Raw genomic sequence first — 15,764 nt, forward strand, 5'->3', positions numbered from 1 at the left:
ATTTCAAAATAATTACTAGAAACTCATAATCATCTTAAACACACCCAGACTATTGAATTGTGGTGATTGGAGATATTTCAAATGGAAATTCCATATGCTAGTGTATTGCAACATTTTAGTGACTTAATTAAAACTTTAAACATGTAAGACTGACTTAAGAGTCAATTATAACTAAGTGATTACCATATTAATTTTACCATATTTTACTTACCTTAGGAAGAATCATTTGCGAGAACTTGAATTTGATTTTTGATGGAAACAATTTTTAATCATATTATACTTGGTACTTCTCGGTCGAACTCCAAATTACTAGGACTCACTTTCCTAGAAACCCGAGGGTTATTACAAAACAAATGTGTTTATTTGTCAAGTAATCCAGTTGTTAGAAATTCACATTTTTTAGGTAAATAAGTGAGGTGTTTGAGTTTGAACTAGGCCTTTACACACACATTTTTAAGGTCACGAAGAGAATATACTTTCTTTTTCTTGGCATTGGTTTTCAATTGTAACGTAACTCTGTAACTTTTTTAAGTCCTCTCGGACACAATCATTTTGACCTTTTAAAAATAAATAAATAAATTAAGAGTCAATTAACCAATAGTATATGCTGAAGTATTAAAGGCTGAAAGAGTTAAGTATGTATAAAGTCAGGTTATGGAAGACACGATTCATATGGCAAGGAATCAACGTCAATTTTAAAATACATGGTCGAATATTATCACTTGGAATTTGTGTTACATTATAAGTCAACTCTATAAATTATTGAGTGTTAATGTTATTGGTGACACATCAATAAAGCACCTTCAAAGCTATAATGAGAAGACAATGACTAAGTCAACATTGTGCATTAACAATGGAATGCTAGCAAAATAATGATAAATGTTAGAGTAAACTACTCCCTCCGTTTCAAAATGAGTGTCGCTTTAGCCAAAAAAAATTGTTTCAAAATGAGTGTCGCTTTCAGTTTCCAATGCAATAATAACTTTTTCTTTTCAACTGTACCCTCCAATTAATACTCTGCACACTACTTCCAAAGTATTACTTTTAAAACTAACCAATAGTTAATAAGGATAATTTGGTAAAATAACCATTCTCTTTCTCTTAATCATTGCATTTCTTAATATGTGTGTAAACACCTAAAACGACACTCATTTTGAAACGGAGGGAGTATTAAATTGGCTCCCGTCTTTGTACCAAATTCTTAAATTGGTCCCTGACTCTATTAATAACTCAAAATGGTCCCTGTTTTTGTCAAATGTTTTTCAAATTGGTCCTTGACTCTATTAGTTGTTTCGTATTTTGAATGATAATGACTCAATGTCTTTTGGATATTATTTAGTGGTTAATGACATAATGTCTTTTGGATCTTATTTGGTATGTTAATGACTTAAAATACAAAACAACTAATAGAGTCGGGGGTCAATCTGAGAAACGTTTGACAAAGATAGGAACCATTTTGAGTTATTAATATAGTCAATAACAAATTTAAAAATTTGGTACAAAGATAGAGACCAATTCGATGATTTACTCTAAATGTTATGTATGGGGAAGGTGTCATCTCGAATCCTTCACGAATGCCCCTCATTGATTAATTAACACCAATGGTGGATCAACCCGTGCATTCAATATTATCAGAGTATAATTTGGCATAAGCAACAGTTTCATTGTTTGTTTGATGTCTTTTACATAACCGGATTTCAACCAAAGAAAACTTATTTTGATGAGATATTCTTCATCAGAAGTCTCAATTATGTGTGGCTAGTTGCGATTTGATTGAAACAGTGGATCATCTTTTTTTGCACTGTTATGTTTTCGGACCGGTTTGGCATTTGCTTAGGCACTGGATTGGTATCACATTTGTTGATTCACATTGTTTGTTGAATCACTTTATTCAGTTTGGACGGCTGGATGGTAACTCAAAATCTCTTCATTATGTTTTTTTATATTATTTTTTTACTTAATTTGGTTTTCGAGCATCTGAATGATTTGGAAATAAGGAAACAATAGGTTGTTTAACAATAAGGATGAATCATTACATCAAGTTTTGGATAGAACTAAGTTCCTCTCCTTTTGGTGATTGAAGACAAATAACATCACATTTGCTTTTGATTATCATAATCGATGGTTTAATCCTTTAGTTTGCTTGAGTTTTGACATGTAATTTGGTTGGTTGCCTAGTTGGTTTTGAGGGCTCTGTACTTTTGTTGGCTTGATTTTTGGTTTGTAATTTTGTTTTTTGTGTTTTTGATTGGACACGCGTTGTGCTTTTCTGAATGCTTTTTTTTATGAGTAATATATAATTTCATTTTGACTTGTTAAAAAAACACCACTACAATATTGTATTCCACAAATTCAAAAACTAAATCACAGAAGCAGTTTTGTCTATTCCATTTTCTTATTAATTTCAATATTTACCGATTCCTTTTTATTAATTGTTTAACATATTAAAGTTCCTTAAAAAACATATTAAAGTAAGATGCGAAAAAAAATATTAAAATAAGATATCCACCTTCTAATAAATGTTTACACGTTGTTTCGTGAAAATCTAAAAAAAAAAAACACATCTTCATTGTCTATAGTAGCACTCATCTTTATATTATAAAGAACGGCTTACAATATATTTTCTAAATGACAAAAAAAGTATTTTCTATTGTATTTGTAGCTCTACATTTTTGTGTGAATACCTTTACATATTTTACATAACAAATTAATGCTATATTATTAATTTATATCATATAGATTATCCTTGAAATATTTTTTTACTAAAACGTTTATTTGTACTTTTGTTTTTGTTAATTTGAAATAACAATTGACATGTCATTTATGTGAATTGAGATCAACTTTCTAATTTTTTTTAGTAAATAGCTTTAAATCTTGATGTATCTTAATGACATATCAAATAATTATTTAAATTTATATAAAAATTTCAATGGATAATCTACATTGCATAAACATTTAGTCCAAAAGTGAGTTGTATAAAACATGTATTTTTTTTTTGTGGAGAGAAACAAGCTTAATGCATTTCATTAATAATCAATAATTCAATACATGATAGGAATTTATAATGAATACATAAACTAGCTTCCGACAAAGCCGCCTTAACTAAGCTATGAGCAACTCTGTTTGGTTGTCTCCTAATGAGCTTCACATCAGAGTTCATAAGATCAGTGCCTAACAGGTGTATACATTTACTAATTAACACACTAAATTCCGATACACCATATTGTGTTATGTAAATGTTGTCAGCTACCGTCTTGGAATCCACCTCGAAATCCATATTCACCAACCGTAGGTCCTTCACCCATTCCATAGCCTGTAATAGCCCGAGAGCTTCTCCGGTGTCAACATCAATGATAGGAGAGAACCAGTCAATCCGAGCTAACACAAAAGCCCCATTTGCGTCTCTGATGCAGATGCCTATACCCACACGTATCTTTTTTTGGTGTTGTAAAAGTATAAAACATGTATCTGATAAAAAGTTATTGAGTCGTGCAACATCATCCAAAACAACTATGTAGTAACTTGATCCATCATCTAAATTAAACTCTAATTAAAATAGAAATTCCAATTATAGCCATTCAAAACAATTAATCCTATTATAATTTTGAATACTATCACGGGTTCTAGTTATGGGAAAAACTCCAACCACATGCATTGCCGCCAAAATCATGCATGTTGGCTCCTATGAATCCCGCTATTGACATAAATGCATAAAACAAAGATTTTTTTTGGTTACAGCATAAAACAAAGATTATATATTGCTAAAAAAAAGAAAGATTATATATAGGTATGTCCACTCAAAAATAAAAAGATTTTATAGGTAGTCTAATATTAATTAATAACCATGCCTGGCCAGAAAATTTAACATATATATACTTAACTTCATTTTTTATTCATAATATTTTTATTCTTAAACATTATTTTAGTATGACGAAAATGCATGTTGAATTGTTAACAAAAAAGATATTACGAAGTATGTATGGAGAGTGACATCAATAACGAACACTACAAGAAATGTTGCATTTTGCCAGGGGCAGAAGCCCTGGCAAAATGCAGAAAGCCTTGGCAAAAGGACGTTTGCCAGGAGTTTTGCCAGGAGCAGAATACCTAGCAAATCCGCTCATCGCAAATGACCCTGCCAGGGCTTTAGCTCCTGGCAAATGCGCTCCTGGCAAAGGCCCTGGCACAACCCCTGGCAACTTTTCTGACGCGTGCAGACAGCCCTGACCCACTTTTCAGAGATCAAATCAAACGCTGCCAGGAGCTTTGCCAGGGGTTAACCCCTGGCAAAATGCGTACGATTTTTAAAAAAAAAAAACGTTTTTAAATTGTTTCAAAAATCAAAATATTAAAATTTAATAATTAAAATAATTTTAAAGTTGTAGAACATTTATAAATTATCATTCAATACAACAGCAAAACAAAACTCTAAACATTTATAAATTTCATACCTCAATTTCAAGATCATCACACTCTCTCACCAATCTCTCTCCACATAAGAAAACAAACACACCAATACATTACAATCAAAATTTCTGATTACATTAACAAAAACCAACTTTAAGTCTTTTTAAAATAATTTAGCCATCTAAAGAAGAAAAAAATAAAATATGTATGTAGCTAACATCTTCGAGTAGATAAATTTTTTGAAAGAAAAAAAAAATATTAATCCAACTAAGACAGCCAAACCATGCATTTCACTCTTTGGCAATTAGCCAAGATACCGAATTAGAAAATTGAGTGATACAGAAAAACAAAGATTGAGAAAACACAATGCATTCAAGAGAGCTAACCTTAAATTTATTCAATGCAGTACTGATGACAAAATTTCCATAAGGATCCGTAAGGAGCCTTGTTACATTAAGATCATTTAGCAATTCTATAATGATGCAGGAAGATATATCCACTCCTGAATCATGCAAAAACTTTTCCACTACATTACTGCCATATTTATTGCAGGAAAGAGATACAAATTGCTGCTGAAGCTGGTGGTGTAGGTTGCCTGAGACTGTTGGTATTTTCAGAGATAATAGATGTTGAATCACATAGTTGCTGCAAGATGAAAAAACAAAACACAATGAAGATTAGTAAAGTTGGCTATATTGGCTAGAAAGAAAATAACTAAATGCCTGTAAAAACAAACCCGTAACAATCTTCAGCTAATAGTGGAGCATGAAGTATGATTTCATGAATCAGAAGATTCTTACCGTAATAGGCAGCAACGACCCTAGCTTATGCCACGTTCTTAGAACAAACTCTTTCAACATTCTTCAAACCGCGAGACTAACATGCATTTTCACTTTAACCCCTGCAAATAGAGAGCAAATATTTGAAGCTAGCACTTGAGGAAAAGAAATAAATTCAATGATCCTATATAGTGCTTACTACAATTACAATGTTCCCCTAAAATTAATAATTTATAGCAGCAAAAAATGAATTACCTAGGGAAGAGTCATAGTTACTAAGTTTGAAGAGTCACGTCAGTAAGAAATAAGAAATCATTCTTAGATGAAGCAGTCTTTAAAAACTATTAGAGAACAAGGCTAATAGTAGATTATGAAAACATGAAGTCAGTGAATATTGAAGCACTTTAAAAAGGTTAAGAAAGGAACTTTGCGCAGGAAAGTGTACATCTTGTGCCCAAAATTGTGTCTCTTAAAGTATGAGTCTGAATTTGTGAAGAATTTGGAAGATATCAAAATGGCTTGTTGCTTAACTATCTAAGGCTCACTAGGTGATTAAAGTAGACATAAGAGGATTAGCAGTTTATGACAGTAAGCTCCATTAATTAGGAGGGCCACTAAGCAACTATAATTTTGTAAACCAATTAATCAACTTCCAAGAGGGCAGCCACATGCTATAACTTTAAGCTGTAGAGTAAGACTTCAAGCATGGTTAAAGCATCTCAACACCATGATTCACAACACACCAAAATAATGCAGGAGCTGATCCACACCAGAAAAAGAAAAACATTCATCTATCAAAAAACATTGCATACTAGCCACCATTGTATGCTCAGGTTGGTCCCAAAACCTTCAGAAAAATTGTCGATTCTTGTATATATCATAATAATAAATCATTATTACTTTTATAAAATATGAAAGTTTAAAAAATACATAACAATTCAACCTTATCATTGAAGATTTCATAGTTAACTTTACAATATTAGCAGCAAAAGGAAAATTGGTATACAAAAATTTGTATTTTCTATATCATTTCAATTCAGAAACTACAGTTTACAAATAGATTTACAAGTGAATTAACCAAGTTATCACAAGTTCACAACAACAACAACAACAACAACAGTGATTCAATGATTTCACAGCAACAAATATGTTATTAATAGTCTCAATTGCATATTCAATCACAATTGAAGTTATGAAAAAATCCCAAATCAACAACCCTAAATAATGAGATTTTTAGATCGGTACCTTCATAGTTGTTTAATTGCTGTTGGAAGCAAAAATCGGTTGATTCTTGATTGTCTCTTACTCCTTCATGGTCGGCAGCGGCTGGGTAGAGAGAGGTTGAAACATAAAAATGAGTGAGTTGAAAGTGCAAAAAAGAGTTGAGGGTATGCAATAAAAAAAAACTCAGGGGGTTTATAAACGAAGAGAAATAGAAAAGTGAAAGCTCTAAGTAAGCAAGCTAAATAATAGATGGCTTACATGAACAAAGAGAACACAACATTGAAGCTGCAAACTCCGGCGTGGTGGCTAACTACACGCGGCGGGAGAAAAATGGGTCAGCAAAAAGTTCCTCTTTTGGGGAAACAGAAGGGACCAATGGAAAGCCCTCGTCGAGGGGATGAAGAAAACGGTCTCACTTTGTTTGATCGGTGAAAAGGACGCTCAAAATGGAACCAAAAATGGTGGTAGGTGGTGTGGTTGTGTGAAGGAAGAAGAAAGGATGGTACGCTTGGTGTGTGTTTGCTTTGCACATGGTTGTGTTCTTGGAGAGAGAACAAGTGATAAAAGAAAAGAAAGAAAAGCTTGTGACGTGTCTATATTCGTATGGAACACAATATAGAATTAGGTCCCACATTTTCTAAAGTCATTTTGCCAGGGGCACCCCTGGCATTCCTCCTGGCAAATTTGCCAGGAGTTCTTGCTCCTGGCATACTTCCCTAGCAAAATGCAACATTTCTAATGATGCTGAATGGATGATTAAATATCCTATATTTATCGATAAAAAAAAGCTATAAATGAAAGTAAAAAGGTTATCATGAATGATGCTGAAGGTTTGGTTATTTGGAGGATAATGAATATATGAAATATGAAATAAAGTAATAAAAAGCTATGCAAAATGATGTCTGTTGATCTTGATATTGTTTAAACCATTTTGGGATTGGTTTTTTAACTCTTATTTTCCTTCTTTTTTTAGGTTACCATGATATAAGTATAAAGTTTTCACCGCCGGTTAACAATGAGTAATCTTCATTGGAAAACTTGTAGGGCACACAAGTTGCGTTCCTTCCTTTAATCAAATTTTTTTCTATACGTATGAGTCATGAGTCAAACCTTTGATATCATATGCTTAAGAAGCCCAAATCTCTTACTCCCTCCGTTTCAAAATGAGTGTCGCTTTAGGCTTTGGCACACAGATTAAGAAATGGAATGAAATAATCATTGGATATAACGTTTTTACTAAACTGCCCTTACTTTATAAGAGAAAGACAAAATTAAAGTTGCATTGAAAATTGTGTGAGAGAAAAGTTGGAGTATTTATTGAGGGTAAAGTTAGAAGAAAAAAATTAAAGTTGTATTGGAAATGTAAAGTGACATTTATTCTGAAACAATTTTTTTTTGGCTAAAGTGACACTCATTTTGAAACGGAGGGAGTACCATTTAGACCAATTCATTATTGATACTTTTTTTTCCCTTTCTAAATATGTCATTTAAGTATTTGAAAGTGCACGTCGTGGTCTTCTTTTTCAATTTTAGTTGAACACAGTTAAATAAAAATTATCTCACATTGAAAATAATATGACATGAACAAATATTTATAAGTGAAGGTAATTACCACTTTACAAGTCGGCTTTATGAAGATGAATTATGTCCAATATAAAGTCCTAATATGATATAAGAGCATATGGATTTAGGTCACCCACAATTTATATTCATGCATCAAGCTCAAGTCACACATATGGTAAAGATAACACTTGAAATGAGTTTATAAATAGTGGCATCTCTCACCTTACAAGTCAGTTTTATAGGGTTGTGTTAGGTTCAACCATAAATTCTAAGATGTTATCAGAGCATATCTAAGATCCATTTGACAACCTGTTATCAAGTTATACTGACATCGGTCCATTTAGGTCACACTCTAGATCTTTTAAGTCAAATAATTTTCTATGACTATTACTTTTTCCACCCTATTCATTTCCTCGTGCGCCCTATTTTTTTCTTTCCAAAAATGTCCTTGAAATTTTCGGATTTCATAATCCGAATTGGTGTTTTCCTTTGTTATAGGGCAAAAAAAATGAGTTACGAATTTTTTCGGATTTTGTAATCCGAAAATATCAAAAAAATAGGGCGCATTACATGATTTTTTCGGATTACCTAATCCAAACACCCCCTAAACACCCTTTTTCAAGGGAAAAACAGTTCGGATTATATAATCTGAACTGTATCAGCACAAATTCTGAACATGTTTGTAACATGGATAGTCATTTTATATATGGACAATATTAATCTTCCTAACTCTCATCATTTTGTTTTGGGTCATTGTTACCTATTCTTGGTCAAAAATCGGTTTTTCGGGCTACTTGATCGGATTGCTTCGAAACTTCTCCAAAAAATCAGAAAAAATTCAAGGATCATGACTCCCTCAGAAGAAACTTCTTATAGGACTCCGCCCCTCAAAATCCAAAATTCCATCGTTTAGACCCATTTTTCATTTTTTTAAAATTTTTCATATTCTCAGAAAAATCCGAAAAAATTTGCATTAGTTTTATTTTATTTTTAAAATTATTGTGAAAAAATATCAATGTGGAAGTAGGTTTAAATAAAGTATTTTTTTAAAAAAATAATAACAATGTGTGTGAATACTCACTTAAGTAAAGAAAAGTGTGTATACTCACTCCAAGTGGGTGAGAAATGGTTGTGCACATGTAATGTTCCAAGAGAAGCATATAGCCCACAGACAAAAATGTTTATTACTTCGTTACCACACTGGGAAGAAATGATTAGCATTAGCAACCGTCCCAACTACGATTCATGAAGTTTTCACCTAATAAGCTATACTCGTCTTTAAAATTGCCACTTGTAATATATCAAACAATTATTCGTTATTCAATGCTTTGTGTTGTATAGCATCAACCAGTAAAATCACCATGGATTGAATTTTAGCATAACTTTCTTCTTAAAAAAGAAAAGCTTAACTTTAATTGTTTAAGCCAAGTCATAAACTAGACAGCAGTCACTTTCTGTTTATATTAATGAATCCCCAATCCAACGTGCATTATTTTCTTTTTATCAAAGGAAAATGAAGAAATGAAAATAAAGAAAAGCAAGAAAAATAAATTGTTCCCTTAGGTGATGAACACTAGAGCATCAGCAAGAATAGTACTCGCAATCCCGCTAGGATAGGATGTTTTATAGTAAGTGTGAATTAAAAGTCTTAAATTGGATGGAAAAATCGATGTTGAGCAACATATTAATGAGAGAATCCATAAATTCAATGGTTTAAGATTTTGGGTTAAGATATGATGTTAAATTCTTTTTATGTCATGGCCAGGATGGATCTACCTTATTACGATTTGGGGCAGCTGACCCCTCAACTTAAATCATTTTGTAGCTAATCATATGATATTTTGATCACATGCCCCCACTTCAAATAGTGTTGTGCCCCCACATAAGATCACTCACTAATAACATATTGTTAAAACATTGATACTACATATGTTTTAAAAGCGATGACTTTACCTTATGAACAAACACGTTTGTAAAATTCATAGAAGTTGTGGCTGTATCTTAAACAAAAAGAGAGAAATGGGTTAGTGGAAGAGGTTAATGACATCATACGAAAGTAAAAAAAATGGGCCTATCCATTCATGCATCAAACCCAGAATTGCACAATATGCAAAAAAAAGAAGAAAAAAAAAATTAAACCTCACTCTCTTCTCTTTATCTCAAAATTTTATATTGTCCAATCACACAAAGAGAGTGATAAATTTAATAGTTTAAAAATAGAAAATATACATTTGAAATATATGCAGGAACAATATATATTTTTTTTTAATTTTCAATCTTTTACTTAATGAAAATAACCATGCCTCCGCTAGTTACAATTTCGGGATCCGTCACTGGCTCTAGCCAAATATGATGATCCCCTGGGCTCCCCTTAAGATCCAACAGTGGTATTACAGTTGATAAATTCTCTAAATAGGGACTCGCTCCTTGCATTAAATGTGTTTCTAACAGGGGTGGCCAGCTAACAACTGGCAGCGTGTTGCGTTGATGCAAAAGTAACAGATGTACAAGTGTACGTGGATGAAAAAGGTTCGACTTAAGGACTAATTTCCTTATGCCCACTATAACCAGTTGTTTTGGTTTTCTACTAGCAGTTTTAACAATAATTATGAGTCTTTCTATTAGTCTGAATAAGATATGACTTGTTTGATTTGAAATTTTGAGATGAATTAACAAATTTTGGAATAGTTAGATATTCTATATTTTCTTATCATGTCAATTTCCAATTCTTGGTCATTGAAATTTATGGTCAATCCAAATTCCTATTTACCCCCCCCCCCCCCCCCAAACCACCTTTTTCCTTTCATACCAAGATGAATGAATGGGCTTGCATTTAAGGGTGAGATTGGTGTGTAACAAGTGAGTTAGAAGTCTCACATTAGATAAAAAAAAAAAGTAGATGTTGAATAACATATAAGTGAGACGACCCATAAACTTGATGTGTTGAGGTTTTGGATTAAGATATGGTGTCAAACTATCCTATGACTATTACTTTTCCCACTCAATGCCTTACTAGCGCGCCCTGTAATTTTTCCGAAAATGCCCTTGAGCAATTCGGATTTTAAAATCCGAATTCATTTTTCACTAATTCGGATTTTATAATCCGAACTATGCATATGTATAATCAGCAATCAGAATCTCTCACATTTCAGCAGTTTTGAATTTTGCTTTTAAAAACAACAAAAAAAAAAAAACAAAGTAAAAAAATGCTAAAAGGCAGTCAAATAAAATCATAAAAATACCACAAAAAAATTTTAAAAATCAAATAAAAACTAATGCAAATTTTTTCGGATTTGTCTGAGAATATGAAAAATTAAAAAAAGAAAATGAAAAATGGGTCTAAACGATGGAATTTTGAATTTTGAGGGGCGGTGTCCCGTAAGAAGTTCCTTCTAAGGGAGTCTTGATCCTTGATTTTATTCTGATTTTCTGGGGAAGTTTCGGAGCAAGCAGATCAAGTTGCCCGAAAACCCAATTTTTGACTAAGAACAGCTAACAATGACCGAAAACAGAAGGATGAGAGTTAGAAAGATTAATATTGTCCATAAAATGACTATCCATGTTGCAAACATGTTTATAATTTGTGCTGATACAGTTCGGATTATATAATCTGAAAAAATCATAAAACGCGCCCTATTTTTTTGAAGTTTTCGGATTATAAAATCCGAATTGCTGAAGAACCCATTTTTTCACCCTATAACAAAGGAAAAACTCAGTTCGGATTTTAAAATCCGAATTGCTCAAGGACATTTTTAGAAAATTTACAGGGCGCGCTAGTAAGGCATAGGGTGAGAAATGTAATAGCCCTATCCTATATATTGATAGTTTGTGCCTGCATTAATGTGAATTTTCCGGATTATAAAATCCGATTCGGATTATATAAACTATCGCGCCCTCTTGGTCCAATGCGATGATATATTGAATTCCCCTCAAGGCCCAACACAAGCATCACAAACCTTTGATAGTTTATTAGCGGTGTAAAGTATTGTTTTATCGTACCCATAAAAACTTGGGTTATTTCTAAGACATTCAATAATTAGTAAGGTTCTAAATTAAAAATTTCAAGAGTTTGTTTTTGAATAAGTTCAAGAAATGTTAACGACAATGAGATTGTTGGGATTAAAATTCATTAACCAATTTCTATTGTATCTTCGCGATCAATTGTATGAATTTTAGTTACCATTAAATATCTTCTTCGTCACTCTTCAGACATTATTTATTCCTACATAACGACAATATATCAATCATATTGTTTAAACGTCGATTCCTCATACTCTTAATCTAGTATATGATAGTATTAACCTCATACTCTTAATCTAGTATATGATAGTATTAACGATTTGGCGATGTTTGTGCCTGCATTAATGTGAATTTTCCTATTATACCCTTACCCATTATTATCTTCCCTTCTTTCAATTCTTCAATTTATCTTTTCCATAACATTTATCAAGGATAATTCTGTAAAGTAACACATAATTTATCTTTCTCATATAAAATTAATTAGGTTTCTTGAATTGGCCAAAACAACTTATAATTTGGAAGGTAGCTCATTGTGCCTGTAAGCAATTGTATTAGTATATATCTATAACAATATATAAAAGACTAATGGAATAAAAGTAATGCTAACTACACTCTCTTTCGAACAATGATGGACGAAATTGACAAGTGCACCAAAGTGTCACAAGTAATAAAGTAGTAAGTTTATCGTTCTCCACATGGATTGTCGTTCAACTTAGTAATTGATAAAACTTATTTCAAAGAGTGAAATTAAAATAGAATTGCATGATTGAATTTTCCTGCCCAATGCAAGATTAGGTTTGTGATTCAGATTTTTAACGGTGATTAGAGAATCCTTGAATCCCCCCTTCGTCTTTGTTGGAATTAAACTTTGAGAAACAAACAACTATGTGGTGCCTACATATGATTTAATGAAACCAACAAATAAAACTCATACGAAGCTTCTCACAATAACTATAGGTCGGACTAACCTAGGTTATGTACGGCGCTGTCTAAAGAAGAGAGTAGTAATAGTTAGATTTCAAACTTGAATTTCATTAACCACTTTAAGAAATAAGTAATTAGAAAAGTCAATGAACAAATATAATTTCGGGTTGTCAGTGCCTAATTTTATCCTACGGATCATTCTTCAAGATTACAATTCAAATTAACCAATTGAAAAAAGCATTATGAACATGCATGATCTAATTTAAATTGGGCACGATAAAAGCATAAACTGAATGAAAAACTTTATTAATAATATCCAACAAAATAAGAAGAGGTTCATCTTGGAACCCTAGTCAAGATGTTTAGTTGTTCATGGCAACAAACATCATAACAAAACAATAGAAAAACATACACTAGAGAGAGCAAGAGGAGGAAGGAATCTCGCCTTGAAGTTCTGATGCTTGACCCTTGTCTTGAACCGCCAGTGTACTGACTGAATAATAATGAGTGCAAGGGTCTCTATTTATAGAAAATAATTAACTAGGGTTTAGGAGAAGAAATTTGGGATTTTTGCATCGATCCAGCTTAGAAAACAAGCTTCAGGCAACTTCTGACTGCAGCCAGACGCAGATGGCGCATGGCCAAGTGCAAATGGCGCCTGAGGCAGTCCCTAAGGTGCGAATTCTTGCGTTTTCCTCCCGTTTTCAATTGTTCTTCCGTCTAGAAACTCCTAGGAACTTGAAATGAATTTTTTTCACTTTGTATTGTCTTCAAAAACCTTCTAAGAACCATTGACTTCAATCTTCATATCCTTGATCTTTCACATGATGTCTTGATTTGTCGATTTACACGATTTCTCACTACAAAACACTCAAAACACCTATGGAATGAAAACAAAACAATATGTTCCTCAAACCATTGACAACTTCTCTATCTCTCAACTTATTTTTCTTCAAATGCAAAGAAAAGTACTAAAAAAGCATAGCAAAAAATGTCATATGATGCTTCGTCATCAAACACTCTCTCTAACACTCCCTTTTTATTGAGTTAAATCAATACGAGTCATACACTTTGAAAATGGAATTCACATAATATGGTAGGACATACATTGATTTCACCCAATAAGAAAGTGAATGTTAGAGAGATTGTACAAAAAAGAGTGTTTGTTAGAATTGCTCATTGACTAATAATAATAGCAAGCAATTGTATTAGTATATATCTAAACCAATATATAAAGGAAATATACCCAATTTTTGGGCTGAATTTTTTCTTTCCAATTTTTTTCTTTCACTTAAATTATTTTATCATTTTCACTTAAATAATTAGTTAAAAAGTTAAGTATTTCCAATTAAAATATGAACAAAAATACAATGATAGGAGGAAAAATCAATAACAATAGAAACAGTATTATACACCATAAAAATTATTATTTTGACATAATATATATAGAGAAATGATATTTGAACAACAATTTTTAAACAACTTTTGTGATAACTCTCTCATACTCTTATTGTACTTGTATTTTTTCTCTTCCTCTTTCTCTCTAAGAAGAGAGTAAAAAAGGTTGTCATAACAGTTGTTTAAAATTGATTGTGCAAATATCATTCCTCATATATAAAATATCGTGTTTTTTTTTATAACATTTTTGTTTCAATTTTACCATTTACTTCATTATTTTTTACCACACTATTTTATTTATCGTTTCTTACAATAAAAGCGAAACATGTCCATCTTAACGCTAGTTATGAAAAAGTATAAACAAACACACTTACATAGCTTATAGAACTCAAAGTTTTCTTAGAAAGTGCGTGTATAGTTGTGTAATTAACACCGATATTTTTTTAATGATAGTTATGGAGTATTTTATTTGGTTTTTACGAAAATAGTTTATTTGTTTAAGGGGTTAAATGATGTTTGCTCCTTGCCACTTGGGTGTATTTTGGTTTACCTCTCTGTTAAAAATGCTGCATTTCAAACTTATAATTTGAAGATTCTATGATTTTGAATTTTCATGATATCAAATTTCAAAATTTAAGGTATTTTTGTCCCTTGTAATTTGTATAGTCAAAATTCATGAACGTCCTTTGTAATTTGTGCGGCAAAAATTCAGGAACATCAAAAACCAAATAATCTTTAAATTACAAGGTTGAAAAAGGCTAAACCAAAATTCATTCAAATAACATGAGCTAAACACCATTTAGCCTCTTTTTTTTTATTTTTTTTTATAGAAACTTCGCCAAATTGCTCTCCCATGTCAAAATAAAAATGCATAATATTGTATATTGTCCAAGTCACTTTAACTTGATGAGTTAAACATTAAATTTATTAATTTCATAGCAATTTCTTTGTCATTTTCCTCATCACTTTCACTCATAGTCTTGAGGTGATATTCAAACCTCAATAGCTTAAACTTTACCTCAACCCACTCAAATCAATTTCTAGATCTAGGTTTTAGAATACTTAATTACAACAAATTAAGTTAATTTCTCAAATAATGGAGTGATCATAACACTAACCATTTGTATTTGTATATAGTATAAATAACTATAAACAAACATACACATACATAACTTATAGTACTCAAATTTTTCTTTAGCTACCACTTTTTTCTTTCTAGCGTGTTACTTACATATATTTTCCTTGTCTTACTTGCTCTCTCAATGTTTGAATCAGTCAAGGCTCATTTTCTTTGAGGTTAAGAGGGTGAAAATAAGCCAAACAAAATTTATACTTCTCGTGAAGAATACTGCATTGGAATGAGCAAAGGTTTGAGCCAATGTTTTGTATTGAATAATTCTGTGATCTTAAGTTTGACTTTTGCTCTAACCAACCATACAGGCATATGGT

The 15,764-nt window shown here is 31.7% G+C and overlaps 1 long non-coding RNA gene across 3 annotated transcripts; it reads right to left on the reverse strand.

Annotated features, from left to right (window-relative positions):
• Positions 1 to 2,967: 2,967 nt before the first annotated feature.
• Positions 2,968 to 6,972, reverse strand: LOC146897722 (uncharacterized). Of its 3 annotated transcripts, none has more exons than XR_015022820.1 (5): positions 6,669 to 6,972; positions 6,432 to 6,512; positions 5,208 to 5,308; positions 4,794 to 5,052; positions 2,968 to 3,417 (listed from the first exon to the last, which is right to left on the reverse strand). It is a non-coding gene; the product is annotated as an uncharacterized LOC146897722 (long non-coding RNA). The 3 variants fall into 3 exon arrangements; XR_015022819.1 differs by having other exon boundaries at positions 2,968 to 3,433; XR_015022818.1 differs by having other exon boundaries at positions 2,968 to 3,468.
• Between the last annotated feature and the right edge of the window lie 8,792 nt (positions 6,973 to 15,764).

This window comes from Medicago sativa, chromosome 8 (assembly GCF_051527215.1).
Source record: "Medicago sativa cultivar Bolivia chromosome 8, Bolivia_mono, whole genome shotgun sequence".
NCBI classification, from domain to species: Eukaryota; Viridiplantae; Streptophyta; class Magnoliopsida; order Fabales; family Fabaceae; genus Medicago; species Medicago sativa.